Below are 23,610 nucleotides of genomic sequence, written 5' to 3'. Positions count from 1 at the left end.
GGCGACGATTATGAAGCGAAGGCCAGCCAACGAGAGCGTACAGGTCGCAGTGGTGGGTAGTATATGGGGCTTTGGTGACAAAACGGATGGCACTGTGATAGACTGCATCCAGCTTGTTGAGTAGGGTATTGGAGGCTATTTTGACATAATAATGACATCGCCGAAGTCGAGGATTGGTAGGATGGTCAGTTTTATGAGGGTATGTTTGGCAGCATGAGTGAAGGATGCTTTGTTGCGAAATAGGAAGCCAATTCTAGATTTCACTTTGGATTGGAGATAATTGATGTGAGTCTGGAAGGAGAGTTTACAGTCTAACCAGACACCTAGGTATTTGTAGTTGTCCACAAATTCTAAGTTTGAACCGTCCAGAGAAGTTATGCTGGACGGGCGGGCAGGTGCAGGCAGCGATCGGTTGAAGAGCATGCATTTAGTTTTACTTGTGTTTAGGAGCAGTTGGAGACCACGGAAGGAGAGTTGAATGGCATTGAAGCTCGTCTGGAGGGTTGTTAACACAGTGTCCAAAGAAGGGCAAGAAGTATACCGAATGGTGTCGTCTGCGTAGAGGTGGATCAGAGATTCACCAGCAGCAAGAGCGACATCATTTATGTATGCAGAGAAAAGAGTTGGCCCAAGAATTGAACCCTGTGGTACCCCCATAGAGACTGCCAGAGGTCCAGACAGTAGGCCCTCCGATTTGACACACTGAACTCTGTCAGAGAAGTAGTTGGTGAACCAGGCGACGCAATCGTTTGAGAAACCAAGGCTACTGAGTCTGCCGATGAGGATGTGGTGATTAACAGAGTCAAAAGCTTTGGCCAGGTCAATGAATACGGCAGCACAGTATTGTTTCTTATCGATGGCGGTTACGATGTCGTTTAGGACCTTGAGCGTGGCTGAGGTGCACCCATGACCAGCTCTGAAACCAGATTGCATAGCGGAGAGGGTGCGGTGGGATTCGAAATAGTCGGTAATCTGTTTGTTGACTTGGGTTTCGAAGACCTTAGAAAGGCAGGGTAGGATGGATATAGGTCGGTAGCAATTTGGGTCAAGAGTGTCACCTCCTTTGAAGAGGGGGATGACAGCAGCTGCTTTCCAATCTATGGGAATCTCAGACGACACGAAAGAGAGGTTGAACAGGCTAGTAATAGGGGTTGCAATAATTTCGGCAGATAATTTTAGAAAGAAAGGGTCCAGATTGTCAAGCCCAGCTGATTTGTAGGGGTCCAGATTTTGCAGCTCTTTCAGAACATCAGCTGAATGGATTTGGGAGAAGGAGAAATGGGGGAGGCTTGGGCGAGTAGCTGTGGGGGGTGCAGTGCTGTTGAATGCAGTAGGGGTAGTTAGGTGGAAAGCATGGCCAGCCGTAGAAAAATGCTTATTGAAATTCTCAATTATAGTGGGCTTATCGGTGGTGACAGAGTTTCCTATCCTCAGTGCAGTGGGCAGTTGGGAGGAGGTGTTCTTATTCTCCATGGACTTTACAATGTCCCAGAACTTTTTAGAGTTGGAGTTGCACGAAGCAAATTTCTGTTTGAAAAATCTAGCCTTGGCGTTTCTAACTGCCTGTGTGTATTGGTTTCTAACTTCCCTAAAAAGTTGCATATCGCGGGGGGCAGTTCGATGCTAATGCAGAACGCCATAGGATATTTTTGTGTTGGTTAAGGGCAGTCAGGTCTGGGGAGAACCAAGGGCTATATCTGTTCCTGGTTCTAAATTTCTTGAAAGGGGCATGCTTATTTAAGATGGAGAGGAAGGCATTTAAAAAAAATAACCAGGCATCCTCTACTGACGGGATGAGGTCAATATCCTTCCAGGATACCAGGGCCAGGTCGATTAGGAAGGCTTGCTCGTTGAAATGTTTCAGGGAGCGTTTGACAGTGATGAGTGGAGGTCGTTTGACCGCTGACCCATTACGGGTGCAGGCAATGAGGCAGTGATCGCTGAGATCTTGGTTGAAAACAGCAGAGGTGTATTTAGAGGGCACGTTGGTTAGGATGATATCTATGAGGGTGCCAGTGTTTGCGGCTTTGGGGTTGTACCTGGTGGGTTCATTAATAATTTGTGTGAGATTGAAGGCATCAAGCTTGGATTGTAGAATGGCTGGGGTGTTAAGCATGTCCCAGTTTAGGTCACCTAGTAGCACGAGCTCTGAAGATAGATGGGGGGCAATCAGTTCACATATGGTGTCCAGAGCACAGCTAGGGGCCGAGGGGGGTCTATAGCAGGCGGCAACGGTGAGAGACTTGTTTTTGGAGAGGTGGATTTCATTCATAAAGGTCTGTTGTAATTAACTCTGTTTCATTTCAATGTTCCTTTGTGGGACTGTCTGAGTGTCATCAGTCTCCTCATTCATAGGTGGAGAGAGATGGTGACACGGAATACAGTGAAGCACACTGGGGGAGTTGGGGTCGTTCCTAAAGGTCTGTTTTAATTAGCTGCATTGCATTTCAATGTCTGCGTGCCAAATGGTTTCCTATTCCCTATGGGACCTGGTCAAAAGTAGTGCACTATATAGGGAAAGGTTGCAATTTGGGATGCAAACAATGTTCCTTTTTGGAAAAATAAATGTTCCTTTTTGAAAAAAATGTAATTTTCAATGTAATTACTCTTAAGCCATTTGGTTGGTCGGTCATGACGACCCGAACCAACATTGGAGGATTTTACAGTTTTTTTATTACACTTATTGAAAACCCACACTGGTATTTGAGCATGAAGACATTAAAACACATGATCTACGACCCAAATGGCACCCCGTTTCATTTTTAGTACCCTACATTTGACCAGGCCCATAGGGCCTCCAGAAACAATATTGGGTGATGTTTGGGATGCAACCATTATCATTGCCACAGAAGGTTTTGTTCTCGCTTTTATAAGGTCATACAGTACCAACATTCCAATGTAATTTACGCTAAACGTAACACTCCATAAGCCATTAGACCGATCACAGCATGCACCTTTACACTACGTGATTTGTCAGAAGGGCTGCGATGTGGGTGTGTGTTGCTGTCAGAAAGGAAGGGGAACCATTTGTAATGCTAATGAGAAATAGTGAATTTGAACATTTAACTGGTGCTGATAGAAGATAAGATGTTTTACATTATTCAAAGTAAGTCATGTTTTTCACTTGAAGCGAGAAAAAGACTTGTTTCCTCTACCTTCTTGCTTGTATCCGACTATGGGGATACCTTGTACATGCATGCCCCTGTTGCGTCATTACGCATGCTTGACACACACCAAAACCCTCACTCATCACTGTACCCTCTATATGACAGTGGCTTGCCTTCCTTAGCTCTTCAGGGAGACAGAGACTATATCATTGGTATGTTTTTATTTATAAGGCCATACTGAGACAGCTCCCATTTTACCTGTGAATCTACATTGTCCAGCAAGCTAATGGCAATTATCTCCTACGCTCACAGGAATGTATGTATGTAAGGCCCGTACAGAGCTAGGCAAAAAAGCATTCCAGTAGCCCACTCTGCCCCCTCTACTTGGAACGAGCTACAAAAAGAATTGAAAGTACAGGAGCTCGTCTCCTCAAATTATTTTACAGCTCGGGTAAAATCTATTGTGGGAAATGATTTAGCGGGATGTAAATGTTTTGACCCCTATTTGAACCCCTCCTCCCAAACCCTATGTGCCTGTTCAATGTGTAAACTGATGTGCTTCAACTGTAGTGCTTTGTGTTTTATGTTGTAAATGACGGAAACTTTGTGTTGCTTTTTTGGCCAGGTCTCTCTTGGAAAACATATGTTTAATCTCAATGAGCCTAACCTGGTAAAATAAAGGTAAAATAAAATATATATATTCCTTTTTTTCGCATTGATCTGCTTGCTTCTTCTTAACACACAGACACACACACACACACACACACACACACACACACACACACACACACAAAATCAATATTTAACATTGCATTCACTGTTGACACATGCAAGAACTCTTAGTGCAAAAACAACAGAAATAGTCAGTCAGGCAAATGAAGACACATTTCAGTTGAATGCAGTCAGTTGTGCAACTGACTAGGTATCCCCTTTCCCTTCCCTTCCCTTCCCTACTCCTATTCTCACGTTAGACAGCCACGCTTCACACTAATTGCCAACACTGTGCGTGTATGTGTGTGTGTGTGTGTGTGTGTGTGTGTGTGTGTGTGTGTGTGTGTGTGTGTGTGTATATGAGTGAGTGTGTGTGTGTGTGTATGAGTGTGTGTGTGTGTGTGTGTGTATGTGTGTGTGTGTGATATGGTCACGCTTCATAAGCCAAGCATGGGCAGTGTTCACACAGTTGTGTGTGTTCAGCCAATTTAATCATCACAAAGTGCTACAGATCCTGCTCAATATCCGGATAGGTTTAGAGTTTATCACGCCAACCTTATCAACTATGTACAGTTGAAGACAGAAGTTTACATACACCTTAGCCAAATACATTTAAACTCAGTTTTTCACAATTCCTGACATTTAATCGTAGTAAAAATTCCCTATCTTAGGTCAGTTAGGATCACCACTTTACTTTAAGAATGTGAAATGTCAGAATAATAATAGAGAGAATGATTTATTTCAGCTTTTATTTCGTTCATCACATTCCCAGTGGGTTAGAAGTTTACAGACACTCAATTAGTATTTGGTAGCATTGCCTTTAAATTGTTTAAGTTGGGTCAAATGTTTTGGGTAGCCTTCCATAAGCTTCCCACAATAAGTTTGGTGAATTTTGGCCCATTCCTCCTGACAGAGCTAGTGCAACTTGAGTCAGGTTTGTAGGCCTCCTTGCTCGCACACACGTTTTCAGTTCTGCCCGAAAATTGTCTATAGGATTGAGGTCAGGACTTTGTGATGGCCACTCCAATACCTTGACTTTGTTGTCCTTAAGCCATTTTGCCCACACCTTTGGGGGTATGCTTGGGGTCATTGTTCATTTGGAAGACCCATTTGCGACCAACGTTTTCCTTTCTCATGATGTCATCTATTTTGTGAAGTGCACCAGTCCCTCCTGGAGCAAAGCACCCCCACAACATGATGCTGCCACCCCTGTGCTTCACGGTTGGGATGGTTTTCTTCGGCTTGCAAGCCTCCCCCTTTTTCCTCCAAACATAATGATGGTCATTATGGCCAAACAGTTCTATTTTTGTTTCATCAGACCGGAGGACATTTCTCCAAAAAGTACGATCTTTGTCCACATATGCAGTTTGTCCACATAGGCAGTTTTGGAGCAGTGGCTTCCTCCGTGCTGAGCGGCCTTTCAGGTTATATCGATATAGGACTAGTTTTACTGTGGATATAGATACATTTGTACCCGTTTCCTCCAACATCTTCACAAGGTCCTTTGCTGATGTTCTGGGATTGATTTGCACTTTTCGCACCAAAGTACGTTCATCTCTAGGAGACAGAACGCGTCTCCTTCCTGAGCGGTATGACGGCTGCGTGGTCCCGTGGTGTTTATACTTGCTCATTATTGTTTGTACAGATGAACGTGGTACCCTCAGGCGTTTGGAAATTGCTCCCAAGGATGAACCAGACTTGTGGAGGTCTACAATTTTTTTTCTGAGGTCTTGGCTGATTTATTTTGATTTTCCCATGATGTCAAGCAAAGAGGCACTGTGTAGGTAGGCCTTGAAATGCATCCACAGGTACACCTCCAATTGACTCAAATTATGTCAATTAGCCTATCAGAAGCTTCTAAAGCCATGACATCATTTTCTGGAATTTTCTAAGCTAAGCTGTTTAAAGGCACAGTCAACTTAGTGTATGTAAACTTCTGACCCATTGGATTTGTGATACAGTGAATTATAAGTGAAATAATCTGTCTGTAAACAATTGTTGGAAGAATTACTTGTGTCATGCACAAAATAGATGTCCTAACCGACTTGCCAAAACTATAGTTTGTTAACAAGAAATGTGTGGAGTGGTTGAAAAATGAGTTTTAATGACTCCAACCTACGTGTATGTAAACTTCCGACTTCAACTGTATGTGTCATATGAGGACAGGATGGGTTGTGTGTGTGTGTGTGTGTGTGTGTGTGTGTGTGTGTGTGTGTGTGTGTGTGTGTGTGTGTGTGTGTGTGTGTGTGTACAGAGGACTAAAATCACTAATGGAACACAAAGAATAGAACTACCCCATAGAGTCGATTGACGTGACCATGCATCAATCTAATTAGCATCATACAAATAATCCTCATCAAAATCCATCCGTTTTAGAGAGCGATATCCGTTTCTGCATGGGCTACTGTCCGCAGACCGTCAGCCTTCCATCTGCGGTGGAACCTGGTAGAGATACACCAGGAGACATCCCGGAAGTTTGTCTTCTCATGTAAATGTCTGTAGCGACCAAACAGTACACGCTACCAACTAATATGACCCCACTGTAGAAAGAGGAGACTCTCACGAACACGTACATGTCAGATTTTGTTTTTCGATGCTTACAAGCTTCACAAGATTCGTCTGAAGTGACCCTGTACCAGTTAAAAAAGGAATGGAAGTATAGAGTAGTACTTTAGTGCCAAAAAAAGGGTTAAATATGGGTAAAAAATATATAATAATTTCCTGAGCTTTCTTATAGCTCTCAGATATGGGACAGACACTTCAAAATATGCTTCCTTTTAATGTATTTTTTGACTATCTCTTATTCAATGTGTTGTTATGGGCTATTAAGGGCCAATTATTATTTTTGTTGGGTCCTAAAATTAAAACAATTTCTTGGTATGACCATCTTAAAACAATTACATATGTTAGCTTATTAGAAACCCAGCCCTGGGCCCTTAGACTCTAGGGGGTTTAACGGGAAAAGAGCCACAAAGAACCGACAGCAGTGCCAGTAACAATAAACCATGTCTACAGGATGAACCCCCCCTGTCCTCACTGAGACAACCTCTGCACGTCACCGATTGGCCTATTCAGCCATCTCCCGACCAATAGCAAGCCAGACCCACACCACAACCCGAACACAGTATACTTGGAAGGAATCATACTGGACTGAGAGGGATCCCAAAGGAAGGTGTGTGATTATGCACACCCACGTGTGTGTGTGTGTGTGTGTGTGTGTGTGTGTGTGTGTGTGTGTGTGTGTGTGTGTGTGTGTGTGTGTGTGTGTGTGTGTGTGTGTGTGTGTAAAGGGCTTAATATGTAGAGAGATTAGCTGTACATGTCAGCTTACTCTGAATTTCATGAAAACATGGTACTGAGTGTGCTAACAGGGTTGAAATTTGTCACATTTTACTCAGTGGATACATTATATTTGCATACTCTATACATGAGATTTTTGCATAATTATTTCAAATTGGTAAGATGCTCCACAGCTCCAAGATGAAGGAACCCTTTGATTCTAACACAACCGTGACGTACTGTGTTCTTTGTGTACGTGACAGGAATGTGAAAAAGGAATGTGACAAACGTACAGTCCCTGAACTCTACAACGGCATAAAGTACGAGGGGTTTCATTCTCAACCTCAATGTGACGACTGTAAAGTTCAGGAATATGATTCCTTGAATGTTGGTTGAGTCCAAAACAACAGTCGTTCTTAGCAGTGCTTCATACAACTATATTAAATAATAGGAATTTCAGTCTCAGTTACGTGTCGAACACATACATCTTGTTGAAAACAACATCTATTACAATGACTTATACAAGTCCTTGACTCTACAGGACACAAAAATACTCATTTCCATCTTAAATTTAGCCTGACAACCAAACACATGTACACTCACTGAACTTGTACATAATCCATTAAATGCCAAGTCTAATTCATCAGTCTAAAACAACAGCCATTATGGTGATTCATATCAACACACAACACTGAGGGGGAGAACCAACCATCCATCCATAATGGAGTGGACCTGTAGCTGGGCCATTATCCCCACATTAGAACTTGGAGAAATGCCTTATTTGTCATGGTTACGTTTCCTGTCTGTCAGCGTGTTCTGGAACACGCAGCTCCAAATGACCCATGAGAGGGATACTTGGAGGGGTGTAATCAGCCAGGTGCTACGACCTCCATTAGGTTCGCTAGTACACACACACACACACACACACACACATGCAAGCGCATACGTGCACACAGAACACGTGCGCGAACACACGCAGGCATGTACACATATTTCTCTCTCTCTCGTGTACAGTACGTTCCATACTTGAGATATGAGATGACAGTGTGGGTGTGTGTGTGTGTGTGTGTGTGTGTGTGTGTGTGTGTGTGTGTGTGTGTGTGTAATAGTTGTGTTATGTTCAGCTAAGCCTTCCAGCCATTATGTTCGGTAAAGGGAAGGGTGAGGTACATTATAAGGAGAGGTGACAGATGATTCCGACATCAGCGGCTGACTTGCGCCGGACCTTTGTCAGACTCTTGGACTTCATCCACCTTTATCATCCTCCTCCACTAATGCTAGAGAGGGTTGAAAGGTCACTCATTCACTGTTGTTGGCATTAGATCATCTACTGTTATATTTTTACATTGTTTATCAGTTGGATGTAAAATGTATGGACCTGGTTGGTCATTTGATCTCGTGGTGAGGTTATGAAATATGGACCCACCTGGTGGAATTTTATCAGCTATCATTTTTTGGCGTTGTTTATTGGTTGTTATATGTGTATCTATGGACCCCGATGACCAGCTGTATTTCATCATATACTATAGATTTTAAGGAAAAGAATCCTGAAAATCTAATTAGGACCTTGTGTGGCAGAAGAAGATTTGTACAAAAATCTAATAAGTATCTGGTAAGATGTTGAATGGTTTTCCTGATATAGTGCCTTCGGAAAGTATTCAGACCCCTTGACTTTTTCCACATTTTGTTACGTTACAGCCTTATTCTAAAATTGATGAAATAATTTCCCCCCCCTCAATCAATACACAATACTCCATAATGACAAAGCAAAAACTGCTTATCAAATTTAGGAAATGTATAAAAAAAAAAAAAAAGGAAATTAAACATTAACGTAAGTATTCAGACCCTTTACTCAGTACTTTGTAGAAGCACCTACGGCAGCAATTACAGCCTTGAGTCTTCTTGGGTATGACGCTACAAGCTTGGCAGACCTGTATTTGGGGAGTTTCTCCCATTCTTCTCTGCAGATCCTCTCAAGCCCTGTCAGGTTGAATGGAGAGCGTTGCTGCACAGCTATTTTCAGGTCTCTCCAGAGACATTCGATCTGGTCCAAGTCCAGGCTCTGGCTAGGCCACTCAAGGACATTCAGAGACTTGTCCCGAAGCCACTCCTGCGTTGTCTTGGCTGTGTGCTTAGGGTCGTTGTCCTGTTGGAAGGTGAACCTTTGCCCCAGTCTGAGGTCCTGAGCACTCTGGAGAAGGTTTTCATCAAGGAGCTCTCTGTACTTTGCGCAGTTCATCTTTACCTAAATCAGTCTCCCAGTCCCTGCCACTGAAAAACATCCCCACAGCATGATGCTGCCACCACCATGCTTCACCGTAGGGATGGTGCCAGGTTTCCTCCAGACGTAACGCTTGGCATTCAGGCCAGAGAGTTCAATCTTGGTTTCATCAGACCAGAGAATCTTGATTCTCATTGTCTGAGAGTCTTTAGGTGCCTTTTGGCAAACTCCAAGCGGGCTGTCATGTGCCTTTTACTGAGGAGTGGCCTCCATCTTGCCACTACCATAAAGGCCTGATTGGTGAAGTGCTGCAGAGATGGTTGTCCTTCTGGAAGGTTCTCCCATCTCCACAAAGGAACTTTAGAGCTCTGTCAGAGTAACCATCGGGTTCTTGGTCACCTCTCTGACCAAGGCCCTTCTCCCCTGATTGCTCAGTTTGGTCAGGCGGCCAGCTCTAGGAAGAGTATCGGTGGTTCCAAACTTCTTCCATTTAAGAATGATGGAGGCCACTGTGTTCTTGGGGACCTTCAATGCTGCAGAAATATTTTGGTACCCTTCCCCAGATCTGTGCCTCGATACAATCCTGTCTCGGCGCCCCAAGGGCAATTCCTTTGACCTCACGGCTTGGTTTTTGCTCTGACATGCACTGTCAACTGTGGGACCTTATATAGACAGGTGTGTGCCTTTCCAAATCATGTCCAATCATTTGAATTTACCACAGGTGGACTCCAATCAAGTTGTAGAAACGTCTCAAGGATGATCAATGGAAACAGGATGCACCTGAGCTCAATTTCGAGTCCATAGCAAAATTGTCTGAATACTTATGTAAATCAGGTATTTCTGGTTTTTGGTTTTAATAAATTTGCCAACATTTTCAAAAACCTGTTTTCGCTTTGTCTTTATGGGGTATTGTGTGTAGATTGCTGAGGAAATTGTTTTATTTAATCCATTTAAGAATAAGGCTGTAACGTATCAAAATGTGTAAAAAGTCAAGGGGTCTGAATACTTTCCGAAGGCACTGTGTGTCAGTGGTGTAGTTGTTTATGTGTTAACTTATATGCCTTATATGACGTATACAATTGATTACATGATTGTGGTGAATTTCCTACATGAACATGGTATGACATATTTGAGACAAAATATATTAATTACATGAGTCATCAATGAATAGTATAATACAATTGTATGTTCTGACAATGTCAATTCTACAAAATAAATGCTTTCCTTATAGGTTTCACATTGTTTTTATAAGTTAACATATAAAAAAACTGTAAGAAAATTCCAATATTTGTATATACACTGAGTGTACAAAACATTAGGAACACATTGAGTTTGTCCTCAGAACAGCCTCAATTCGTCGGGGCATGGACTCTACAAGGTGTCAAAAGCCTTCCTCAGGGATGCTGGCCCATGTTGACTCCAATGCTTCCCACAGTTGTGTGAAGTTGGCTGTATGTCCTGTGGGTGGTGGACCATCTTGATACACACAGGAAACAGTTGAGCGTGAAAAACCCAGCAGTGTTTTAGTTCTTGATACACTCAAACTGGTGCGCATGGCTCCTACTTTCATACCCCGTTCAAAGGCCCTTAAATCAATTGTCTTACGCACGCCTTCACCCTCTGAAAGGCACACATACACAATCCATTTCTCAATCGTCTCAAGGCTTAAAAATCCTTCTTTAACCTGTTTTCCCCCTTCATCTTCACTGATTGAAGTGGATTTAACAACTGACATCAATAAGGGATCATAGCTTTCACCTGGATTCACCTGGTCAGTCTATGTCATGGAAAGAGCAGGTGTTCCTAATGTTTTGTACACTCAGTGTACATTTTCAGATATGAGTTTCCATGATTAAGGCTGGGCAACACCTCCTACTGGAAAGTTCATTTATCTACGGTCTCCCTAACCTAGCCCAGCCCTGCTTAGCTTTGATATTTGTCATTGTCGCTGACCAATGTGTGAACATGAGAATGATTGTTGAGAGATCTCCACTAAATAGAAATAGATTCACTACTGCTATGAAAGTCATTCCTCCTCTTCTCCCTCCTCCTCCTACTTTCCCCCTTCCTCCTCCTGCTTCTCCTCCTTTTTCCTGCTCCTTCTCTTCCTCCTCCTTTTTTCAATACATCAGACAGTGTCCCATGTATGTGAGACCTTAGAAGCCTTAGCTTTCATGTCTCTTGTATGTTTTTATATAATACATGCAGTGTTTTGTAACGTATACATTTTATCTACTCATATAAGTATATATTACAAGAACATTCTATGAACCTTGCATGTGTATTTGCTGCCATATGTACAAGTTCCAGGAAAACATAAGAATCTTGTTAAATTCTCTTTTCCATATGGGCTGGCAGGTTGAATTTGAACATCGTTTTATATATTCACATAGTGTATCTTGTCACTATTTCCAAGAACAGTATTTTGTCATTTATATTTTTCTAAGAAATGGATTATGATGCATGCAGCAGAGTTCCAGAGCTCCTATAGTCATGAAAGATGGTTTCCAATAGGAAGAAGTTATACCCCAAGACCAGAGCCATATAATGGGATACACCAATACTAGTCTTATAACTAGTATTGCATCATCCAATATTACTATTCTTATGTCCAGAATGTACTTCCCAGCACCACCCACCATCACAACCACCACCACCCACCACCACCACCAACCATCACAACCACCACCACCCACCATCACAACCACCACCACCCACCACCACCACCCATCACAACCACCACCACCCACCATCACAACCACCACCACCACCACCACCAACCATCACAACCACCACCACCCACCATCACAACCACCACCACCCACCACCACCACCAAAGATCACAACCACCACCACCCACCATCAACCACCACCACCACCCACCACCACCACCACCCACCACCACAACCACCACCACCCACCACCACAACCATCACCACCACCCACCACCACCACCAACCATCACAACCACCCATCACCAGCACAACCACCACCCACCATCACCAGCACAACCACCACCACCCACCATCACAACCACCACCACCACCACCACCACAACCACCACCACCCACCATCACAACCACCACCATCAACCACCACCACCCACCATCAACCACCACCACCCACCATCACAACCACCACCACCCACCACCACAACCACCACCACCCACCACCACAACCACCCACCACCACCACCCACCATCAACCATCACAACCACCACCACCCACCATCACAACCACCACCACCCACCACCACCACCACCATCACCACCACCCACCACCACCACCAACCATCACAACCACCACCCACCACCACAACCACCACCACCCACCACCACAACCACCACCACCCACCACCATCACAACCACCACCACCCACCATCACCACCACCACAACCACCATCACCACCACCACAACCACCACCCACCACCACCACCAACCAGCACAACCACCACCCACCATCACCAGCACAACCACCACCACCACCACCAAGACACAGTAATGCTAGCTAGGCTGTAAAGGCTGCTAGGTTAGCCACGTAGGAATCCAGCAATACCTTATTCCCATGCCCAGGATCTACCAGTGGAGGCAGGTGGGAAGAAATATAGGAGGACGGGGCTCATTGGAGTGGAATAAATGGAACGGAGTCAAACATGTGGTTTCTATATGTTTGATACTATTCCGTTGATTCCATTCCAGCCATTTCAATGAGCCCTTCCCTCTATAGCTCCTCCCACCAGCCTCCACTGGAATCTACCCATGACCCAAACCACCACGAATCCCCAGTAACGTTATGCAGCAAAGGCTCTTGGCCTCATTAATTGGGTTCAATCATCCAGCAATACTGGTCTTATACCCAAACACGGGCACGCAGGCATGCACTCATTCACACACACACACACACACACACACACACACACACACACACACACACACACACGCTCTAACATCCCCAAGCATAAGAAACAGGCAAACAATTAGACAAAAAAGATGAGGGAAGCTGAATATGAATATGTCAATAAGTAGTTCTCATTAACTTAAGTTAATTATGATTACCATACATTTTCATCACATTCGGTAGGTAGACTACTTGACCTCAGATAGGCAAATACTTTTTTGGGGGGGAATAGGTGTATTGTGCCTATTAGAAAATACCACTGGTCATTAGATCACTGTATCAGACAGAACATTTAGAATGTTACATTTCCTCTTCTCTTCTTTACTCTTCTCCTCTCCTCCTCCCCTCTCCTCTCCCACCTTTATCTCTCCCCTCCTCTCCGTCGCCTATGTTGTCCTGATCTCCCTCGCCTCTCCTAAATTATTGATCTTCCTGGCAGCAATACTGAGAGGGGAGATGTATTGGGTCTATGGGTGAAGGTTAGAATGTGCAAATGAGGTGCGATGCGAGTCGTACTTCGTTAAAGGATGCCAGTCATCAACAGAAGGGTGTGTGTGTATGTGTATATGTGTCAATGGCAATGAAAAAATGCATTGTCTGGATGGTACATTGGGTTCTTTAGTTTGTTCTCTGGACTGACATGAAAGAGCACAGGATATATTATCATAAATATCAATGTGTCTTTATGCTACTGAAAATATGATCCAAGTTTTGGCACGCCTACTTTCTCCATGAAATGACTAAACAGTTGAAGAATATCTGATCTGTCTGCACAGACAGATCATACAGCCTATTCTGTGTCTTTCTGCAAACTCTCTTTCTCCCATAAACTGTTTTCAAAAATTATATCAAAGTGATGGTGCTATTTCCTGGAGTGTGTTTGCACCGGCTCACGCACAGCAGCGCAAGGAAACCCACAGCGGAATCACAATTCTCCACAACCTCCAATTTCATGTGAACGGTAACCAAGCAACCCACAGAAACACAATTATCATTCATGCAGTGTGAGCATTCACTTTTTATACCATTTTCCTTTCCTCCCTTCCTCCCCCCCTCAATTTACAGAGTTAGCATCCCAAATGGCACCCTACTGCCTATATAGTGCACTACTTTTGACCAGAACCCTATGGGCCCTAGTGCACCATATAGTGAATAGGTGGCCATTTGGGACGAAGGCGAACATAAAAGCGATATTTGAATAAAGGGAGCGGTATTGTCAATACTCGTGGGGGAATGGCGGTAAATGTAATTTCCTGCAATTTACACCTAGCAGCATCAAACAGACAGATAGTCCTACCTGTCTATCTTGTCCTGAAAAAGGGGTGGAATCAACAATGTTCTATGGTGAAGAAGGCGACAGAAGACACTTGTCCTCAGATTTGAAAGACACATACTATATTGGAGAGAAAGACAACAAGAGAAGGGGAGGGTAAAATAGAGAGAAAGATGGATGGGAAGGAGGATAAGAGAGAGACTGAGGTAAAGAAAGAAAGAAAGAGATGGGTAGAGAAAGAGAGAGAGAGATACAATAGAGAAAATATAGCAAGAGAACAAAAATGTAAGGGGGAACCCCCCCCAGCGTTGTTAGCCAGGCTCATATAGATTAGCCTGATTCTGCTGGCTCATTTGGCAGCTCTAGTAGGTCTAGTACACGTCGTACACACACACACACACACGCACCCTCCCCCCCACCCCCCACACATACACACTGCTTCATTTGGCAGCTCTAGAAGGTACTCTGTACTCCTGTTCTTCTGGGTCTGGTTCATTATGCATCAAATGATTCAACAACAATAAAACAGACTGAAATGGAGGGTCTTTACCTGAACTTGTCCAATAAAAAATGCTCATTTTAGTTTCCGGTTGCAAAACATTTTGCTACAGTGTGCCAAATGAACATGAACCTGTACTCCTGTCCCCATCCCCAGTCCCAATCCGTGGGTGGACACTTCCTGATTAAACAGATTGGGTAAACACTGGCAAGGAGCAGGAGGCTGACTCCCAATTGGCACCCTATTCACTATACAGGCCTATGGGGCTCTGGTCAAAATAAGTGCACAATATAGGGAATACAGTGTCATTTGGGATGCATCCCCTGCTCCATGATAAGGGTTAGGATGTTCTGTACATAACGTGACACATGGTGAAGAGTTGAGAGAAGAGTAGGGTGTCTAGACAGCTCGCTCTCTCTTTCCCTCTCCCTTTCTTTTGCTCACTCACTATCACTTTCTGTCGCTCCACCTCTTGCCTTCTAAAACCAACAACATATTTTGTAAGGGAGGAGACTTGGGCATTAGACCAATTTTAGAATCAGAGGAGGGGTGGTAGGAGTATCTTTTTGTTTGGGGAGCTATCTACAGTATCACAGTGACATGGAAGGAGCAGCTTGTTCTGTCCTTGTGAGTGGTGTTACAGACAGAAGGAGAGAGAGGGAGAGGGAGAGAGAGAACGAGGTATTGGGACTCAAACACAAACAGACCCCACAAAGCCCCAGGACAGCAATACAATTAGCCCCAACCAAATCATGAGAAAACAAAAAGATAATTACTTGACACAAAAACTGAGCAAACTGGAAAGCTATTTGGCACTAAACAGAGAGTAGACAGTAGCAGAATACCTGACAACTGTGACTGACCCAAAATGAAGAAAAGCTTTGACCATGTACAGACTGTCACACCCTGATCTGTTTCACCTGTCTCGTGCTTGTCTCCACCCCCCACCAGGTGTCTCCTATTTTCCCCATTATCCCTTGTGTATTTATACCTGTGTTTTCTGTCGGTCTGTTGCCAGTTCGTCTTGTCAAGTAGTCCCAGCGTGTTTTTTCTTCTCTCTAGTCTTCCCGGTTCCCTTTCATCACATTCCCAGTGAGTCAGAAGTTTACATACACTCAATTAGTATTTGGTAGCATTGCCTTTAAATTGTTTAACTTGGGTCAAACATTTCGGGTAGCCTTCCACAAGCTTCCCACAATAAGTTGGGTGAATTTTGGCCCATTCCTCCTGACAGAGCTGGTGTAACTGAGTCAGGTTTGTAGGCCTCCTTGCTCGCACACGCTTTTTCAGTTCTGCCCACAAATTGTCTATAGAATTGAGGTCAAAGCTTTGTGATGGCCACTCCAATACCTTGACTTTGTTGTCCATAAGCCATTTTGCCACAACTTTGGAAGTATGCTTGGGGTCATTGTCCATTTGGAAGACCCATTTGTGACCAAGCTTTAACTTCCTGACTGATGTCTTGAGATGTTGCTTCAATATAGCCATATAATTTTCCTTCTCGTGATGTCATCTATTTTGTGAAGTGCACCAGTCCCTCCTGCAGCAAAACACCCCCACAACATGATGCTGCCACCCCCGTGCTTCACGGATGGGATGGTGTTCTTCGGCTCGCAAGCCCCCTTTTTCCTCCAAACATAACGATGGTCATTATGGCCAAACAGTTCTATTTTTGTTTCATCAGACCAGAGGATATTTTTCCAAAAAGTACAATCTTTGTCCCCATGTGCAGTTGCAAACCGTAGTCTGGCTTTTTTATGGCGATTCTGGAGCAGTGGCTTCTTCCTTGCTGAGCGGCCTTTCAGGTTATGTCGATATAGGACTAGTTTTACTGTGAATGTAGATACTTTTGTACCCGTTTCCTCCAGCATCTTCACAAGGTCCTTTGCTGATGTTCTGGGATTGATTTGCACTTTTCGCACCAAAGTACGTTCATCTCTAGGAGACAGAACGCATCTCCTTCCTGAGCGGTGTGACGGCTGCGTGGTCCCATGGTGTTTATACTTGCGTACTATTGTTTGTACAGATGAACGTGGTACCTTCAGGCTTTTGGAAATTGCTCCCAAGGATGAACCAGACTTGTGAAGGTCTTGGCTGATTTCTTTTGATTTTCCCATGATGTCAAGCAAAGAGGCACTGAGTTTGAAGGTAGGCCTTGACATACATCCACAGGTACACCTCCAATTGACTCAAATGATGTCAATTAGCCTATCAGAAGCTTCTAAAGCCATGACATAATTTTCTGGAATTTTCCAAGCTGTTTAAAGGCACAGTTAACTTAGTGTATGTAAACTTCTGACCCACTGGAATTGTGATACAGTGAATGATAAGTGAAATAGTCTGTCTGTAAACAATTGTTGGAAAAATTACTTGTGTCATGCACAAAGTAGATGTCCTAACCGACTTGCCACAACTATAGTTTGTTAACAAGAACTTTGTGGAGTGGTTGAAAAACGAGTTTTAATGACTCCAACCTACGTGTATGCAAACTTCCGACTTCAACTGTATCTAATACCTCTCTGAGACTCGAACCATCTGCCTCCTGTGTCTGCATCTGGGTCTCATCCGGTGTCTGCATCTGGGTCTCATCCGGTGTCTGCATCTGGGTCTCATCCTGTGTCTGCATCTGGGTCTCATCCTGTGTTGTAGACTCAGTGAGCATAGCCTTCTTATTGATAGAGGCCACTGTAGGCAGACCTGGCTCTCAAGAGAAGACAGACTATGTGCACAAATGAGATTAAATCTGAGCTGCACTTCCTAACCTCCTGCCAAATGTATGACCATATTAGAGACACATATTTCCCTCAGATTACACAGACCCAGAAAGAATTTGAAAACAAATCCAATTTTGATAAACTCCCATATCTACTAGGTGTGCAACCACAGAAGCAAGATTTGTGACCTGTTGGCACAAGTAAAGGGCAACCAGGGGAGCACAAACACCACTGTAATTACAACCTATTTATATCAGGTTTATTTATTTTCCCTTTCGTACTTCAACTCTTTGCACATTGTTACAACACCGCACATAGCCAATAATGTCATTTGAAATGTCTATATTATTTCAAAACTTTTATGAGAGTAATGTTTACTGTTCATTTCAGATGGTTTATTTTCCTTTTGTTCATTATCCATTTCATTTGCTATGGTAATGTAAACATATGTTTCCTATGCCTGTAAAGCCATTTGAATCAAAGTGAATTAAAAGACAGTGTGTGTAAGAGAGATAGATAAAGATAGTGTGAAAGAGAAGCAGAGAGAGAGAGAAAGAGAAGCAGAGAGAGAGAGAAGCAGAGAGAAAGAGAAGCAGAGAGAGAGAGAAGCAGAGAGATAAAGAAAGAGAAGCAGAGAGATAAAGAAAGAGAAGCAGAGAGAGAGAGAGAGATACGATATTATAAAATCCATGTACACAAACAAGTGTGCGATTAAAATTGGCAAAAACACATATTTCTTCCCACAGGGCTGTGGGGTGACACAGGGATGCAGCTTAAGCCTCACTCTCTTCAACATGTATATAAACAAATTGGTGAGGGCACTAGAACAGTCTGCAGCACCCGGCCTCACCCTACTAGAATCTGAAGTCAAATGGTCTACTGTTTACTGATGATCTGGTGCTTCTGTCACCAACCAAGGAGGGTCTACAGCAGCACCTAGATCTTCTGCACAGATCTGGACCCTGACAGTAAATCTCAGTAAGACAAAAATAATGGTGTTCCAAAAAAGGTCCAGTCGCCAGGACCCCAAATACAAATTCCATCTCGACACCGTTACATTTACATTTTAGTAATTTAGCAGACGCTCTTATCCAGAGCAACTTACAGTAGTGAATGCATACATTTCATGCATTTTTTGTTGTTGTACTGGACCCCCGTGGGAATCGAACCCACAACCCTGGCGTTGCACACACCATACTGGCGTTGCAAACACCATGCTCTACCAACTGAGCCACAGGGAAGGCTAAGGGAAGGTTAGGCCGTTGCCCTAGAGCACACAAAAAAACTATACATACCTTGACCTAAACATCAGCGCCACAGGTAACTTCCACAAAGCTGTGAACATTCTGAGAGACAAGGCAAGAAGGGCCTTCTATGCCATCAACAGGAACATAAAATTTGACATACCAATTAGGATCTGGCTGAAAATACTTAAATCAGTTATAGAACCCATTGCCCTTTATGGTCGTGTGGTCTGGGGTCCGCTCACCAACCAGGAATTCACAAAATGGGACAAACACCAAATTGAGACTCTGTATACAGAATTCTGCAAAAATATCCTGTGTATAATGTAAAACACCAAATAATGCATGTAGAGCAGAATTAGGCCTATACCCGCTATTTATCAAAATACAGAAGAAACGTTAAATTCTACAACCATCTAAAAGGAAGCAATTCCCAAATCTTCCATAACAAAGCCATCACCTACAGAGAGATGAACCTGGAGAAGACTCCCCTAAGCAAGCTGGTCCTGGGGCTCTGTTCACAAACACAAACAGACCCCACAGAGCCCCAGGACAGCACCACAATTAGACCCAACCAAATCATTAGAAAACCAAAATATAATTACTTGACACACTGGAAAGAATTAACAGAAAATCTGAGCAAACTAGAATGCTATTTGGCCCTAAACAGAGAGTACAGAGTGCTAGAATACCTGACCACTGTGACTGACCCAAACTTAAGGAAAGCTTGGACTATGTACAGGCTCAGTGAGCATAACCTTGCTATTGAGAAAGCCGCCGTAGGCAGACCTGGCTCTTAAGAGAAGACAGGCTATGTGCACACTGCCAACAAAATGAGGTGGAAACTGAGCTGCACTTCCTAACCTCCTGCCAAATGTATGACCATATTAGAGACACATATTTCCCTCAGATTACACAGATCCACAAAGAATTAGAAAACAAATCTAATTTTGATAGACTCCCATATCTATTAGGTGAAATACCACAGTGTTCCATCACAGCAGCAAGGTTTGTGACCTGTTGCCACAAGAAAAGGGCAACCAGTGAAGAACAAACACCATTGTAAATACAACCCATATTTATGTTTATTTATTTTCCCTTTTGTACCTTAACCATTTTCACATCGTTACAACACTGTATATACAGTATACACATAATATGACACTTGTAATGTCTTTATTCTTTTGGAACTTCTGAGTATAATGTTTACGGTTCATTCTTATTGTTTATTTCACTTTTGTATATTATCTACTTCACTTGCTTTGGCAATGTTAACATATGTTTCCCATGCCAATGAGAGAGAGAGAGAGAGAGAGAGAGAGAGAGAGAGAGAGAGAGCCCAAATGACCACTTCTACTGTAGCCTTCCCAGGGGTTTCCAGGCTAACCAAGAGAGTAAGGATTTTGTGGTTTCCCTTTGTCATCAAGGGTTCAAGATCTGCCAACTGCTCACATGGACACTAGAATGCTATCCGCTCGAAGGCTGTCCCATGATCTACTGTCCCAACAATGTTGTGAATCTCTAGTTTACACTGAGTGTCTGTGAATCCCATCAGCACAGTCTTCTTCTCCTCATTTCTCTCTTTCACCTTCATCCCCAGAAGGGAGGAGCAGCGTATTGATTTCTGCAGGTCAGACCCTGCCAGACACACCTTCAGTACAGGATCATTGGGAGGCTGTTCTTTGTCCACCAGGTAGAAGCGATAACCTCCTGGGGCCTCAGCCAGATAGAGGCCCTTTCCAACCTCAGTGAGGGGCCAACCAAGCCGCTTAGCATTGCTGACAGCCTGACTAGTCTACAGAGTCAAACCGAGGAAGTCATTGCCTAGGCGATATCCTCCCACTCCACAATAGTATATCAGTTGAGCCACAAAGTCATCATTCTCTGGCCCAAAGCCGACCATTGTCTTGGTCCATGTTCCATCATAAGGGTCCTTACAAGTTGCCTTCTTCAAACTCTTTGTGACGCAAAATCTTCATGCCGAGCACATCTCGGTAAAAAGGTGGCCGTTTTGCTTCTGTCACCCACTTTGAAAACGAAATGCAAGGCTTGCCTCAAAGCCAATATAATCCAAGTGAGTTAGCTGTGTACTGTACGATTATATATCACGCTCAGTTTGTCTACGTTGATTGGGGATCCTTGCAATTGATTGCCGTATAGAAAAGAGAAAGGAAAAACAGAAGAAAGCACAGAGAAACGAGAGAAAAAACAGCCTGAGGCATGATCATGATCAATGTTTTGATTTTCTCTTAACCTTACCACGTTTCCCACTACCTTTTGCTGCCGTGACAGCAGTAACATATTTCCTCAAGCGGAAACGCTTCTTCACACTCAACTGGTCTAACCCCACCGTCTCCTGTAACACCACAGCTGACCTCAAACTTATCAACATGAAAGAAATTTACATCCGCTAAATTGTAAATTGAGTCGTCACCAGCTGCTATCATATCAACAGAGATGTCCATATCATTCTCCTGATCCTCCTCAACTGAGGCAACAGACCCCTGAATCCCCACAGCCACATCACTCTCAACACTCCCCACTTGCACCCCATCACTCGTACCGGGCATCTCCTCCACTACCTGGGAGACTAGCTCCACCTGAACCCCATTACCCGTAGTGGACATCTCCTCCACTACCTGGGAGACTAGCTCCACCTGAACCCCATTACCCGTAGTGGGCATCTCCTCCACTACCTGGGAGACTAGCTCCACCTGAACCCCATTACCCGTAGTGGACATCTCCTCCACTACCTGGGAGACTAGCTCCACCTGAACCCCATTACCCGTAGTGGACATCTCCTCCACTACCTGGGAGACTAGCTCCACCTGAACCCCATTACCCGTAGTGGACATCTCCTCCACTACCTGGGAGACTGGCCCCACCTGAACCCCATTACCCGTAGTGGACATCTCCTCCACTACCTGGGAGACTAGCTCCACCTGAACCCCATTACCCGTAGTGGACATCTCCTCCACTACCTGGGAGACTAGCCCCACCTGAACCCCATTACCCGTAGTGGACATCTCCTCCACTACCTGGGAGACTAGCTCCACCTGAACCCCATTACCCGTAGTGGACATCTCCTCCACTACCTGGGAGACTAGCTCCACCTGAACCCCAACACTCGTTCTGGGCATCTCCTCACCAGTCTGGGGAATTGCCTCCCCAAATCCATCCTTACCTCCTACAACAATTTTTTTCTGCTGCATAACAGACGCTATGTTCCCCTCTGGTACAAGTTGCAACTCCGTACCCTCAACACGGACAACTTGTTCCTCAGCAACAGGTGCTTGTGACTGCTCTATCACTGTCGGCCCACTTCTCCCTACATCAGTGGGCCCAGGCGTTAGTGGGCCCGGGTTTTACGAGGACCACCTCTCTCTACATCAGTGGGCCCAGGTGTAACAGTGTAGGTTCCGTCCCTCTCTTCACCCCAACCTGGGCTCGAACCAGGGACCCTTGCACACATCAACAACTGACACCCCACGAAGCATCGTTACCCATCGCGCCACAAAAGCCGCAGCCCTTGCAACGCAAGGGGAAACCCTACTTCAAGTCTCAGAGCGAGTGACGTCACTGATTGAAATGGTATTAGCGCGCACCACCGCTAACTAACTAGCCATTTCACATCGGTTACACAGGCGTTACGAGGACCACCTGCACCCCTCCCTCTGCCTTCTCAGGCAAGCATGTCGCTTATGGCCAACATCCCCACACTCAAAACACCGTTGACTACCCGTACTAGCATAAGCCATATACAGTCTGCTGTCATACTTTACTTTAAATCAGTAACTCCAAAGTCTGCTCCGGTGAGTCCAAAAACAAACACCGGTCGCCGAAACGACATAACCTGTTTCAGAGCCGGGTGTTTGAAACGACATAACCTGTTTCAGAGCCGGGTGTTTGAAACGACATAACCCGTTTCAGAGCCGGGTGTGAAAGACATAACCCGTTTCAGAGCCGGGTGTTTGCAACCCAACGGGACAATTTGAATTGAACTTGCAAACTTCCCAAAATGCAATAACTTTTTAAAGTAATGATAACCTTAATCATGCCTATAAAATGGAAAACCACCAAGAAAATGAAAAACATTATAAAACAGGCGAAGTAACTCCACACCAAACACTCAGAATCCAAAAACACTCCCAGCATGCACAGAGAGAGAGAGTTAGAGATATATAGTTACAGAGAGATAATTAGAGAGAGAGATAGTTACAGATAGAGAGAGAGAGTTAGAGATATATAGTTACAGAGAGATAATTAGAGAGAGATAGTTACAGATAGAGAGAGAGAGAGTTACAGATAGTTAGAGAGAGAGAGATAGTTAGAGAGAGAGAGACAGGGCAACCAGTGAAGAACAGACACCATTGTAAATACAACCCATATTTATGTTTATTTATTTTCCCTTTTGTACTTTAACAATTTGCACATAATTACAACACTGTATATAGACATAATATGACATTTGAAATGTCTTTATTATTTTGGCACTTTGTAAGTGTAATGTTTATTTTTGTATTGTTTATCCATTTCACTTGCATTGGCAATGTAAACATATGTTTCCCATGCCAATAAAGCCCTGAAATTGAATTGAGAGAGAGCCAGAGAGAGAGCGAGTTAGTGAGAGAGAATGTGAGACAGAGACAGAGCGTGAGAGATA

General features: G+C 44.0%; 1 pseudogene; it reads right to left on the bottom strand.

Annotated features, from left to right (window-relative positions):
* Positions 1-21,011, bottom strand: part of LOC115147870 (glyoxalase domain-containing protein 4 pseudogene) — a 29,710-nt pseudogene extending 8,699 nt beyond the window's left edge.
* Between the last annotated feature and the right edge of the window lie 2,599 nt (positions 21,012-23,610).

This window comes from Salmo trutta, chromosome 14, assembly GCF_901001165.1.
Source record: "Salmo trutta chromosome 14, fSalTru1.1, whole genome shotgun sequence".
Taxonomy (NCBI): domain Eukaryota; kingdom Metazoa; phylum Chordata; class Actinopteri; order Salmoniformes; family Salmonidae; genus Salmo; species Salmo trutta.
The sequence above is the reverse complement of the archived record's forward strand: the minus strand, read 5'-3'. Positions and strand labels throughout refer to the sequence as shown.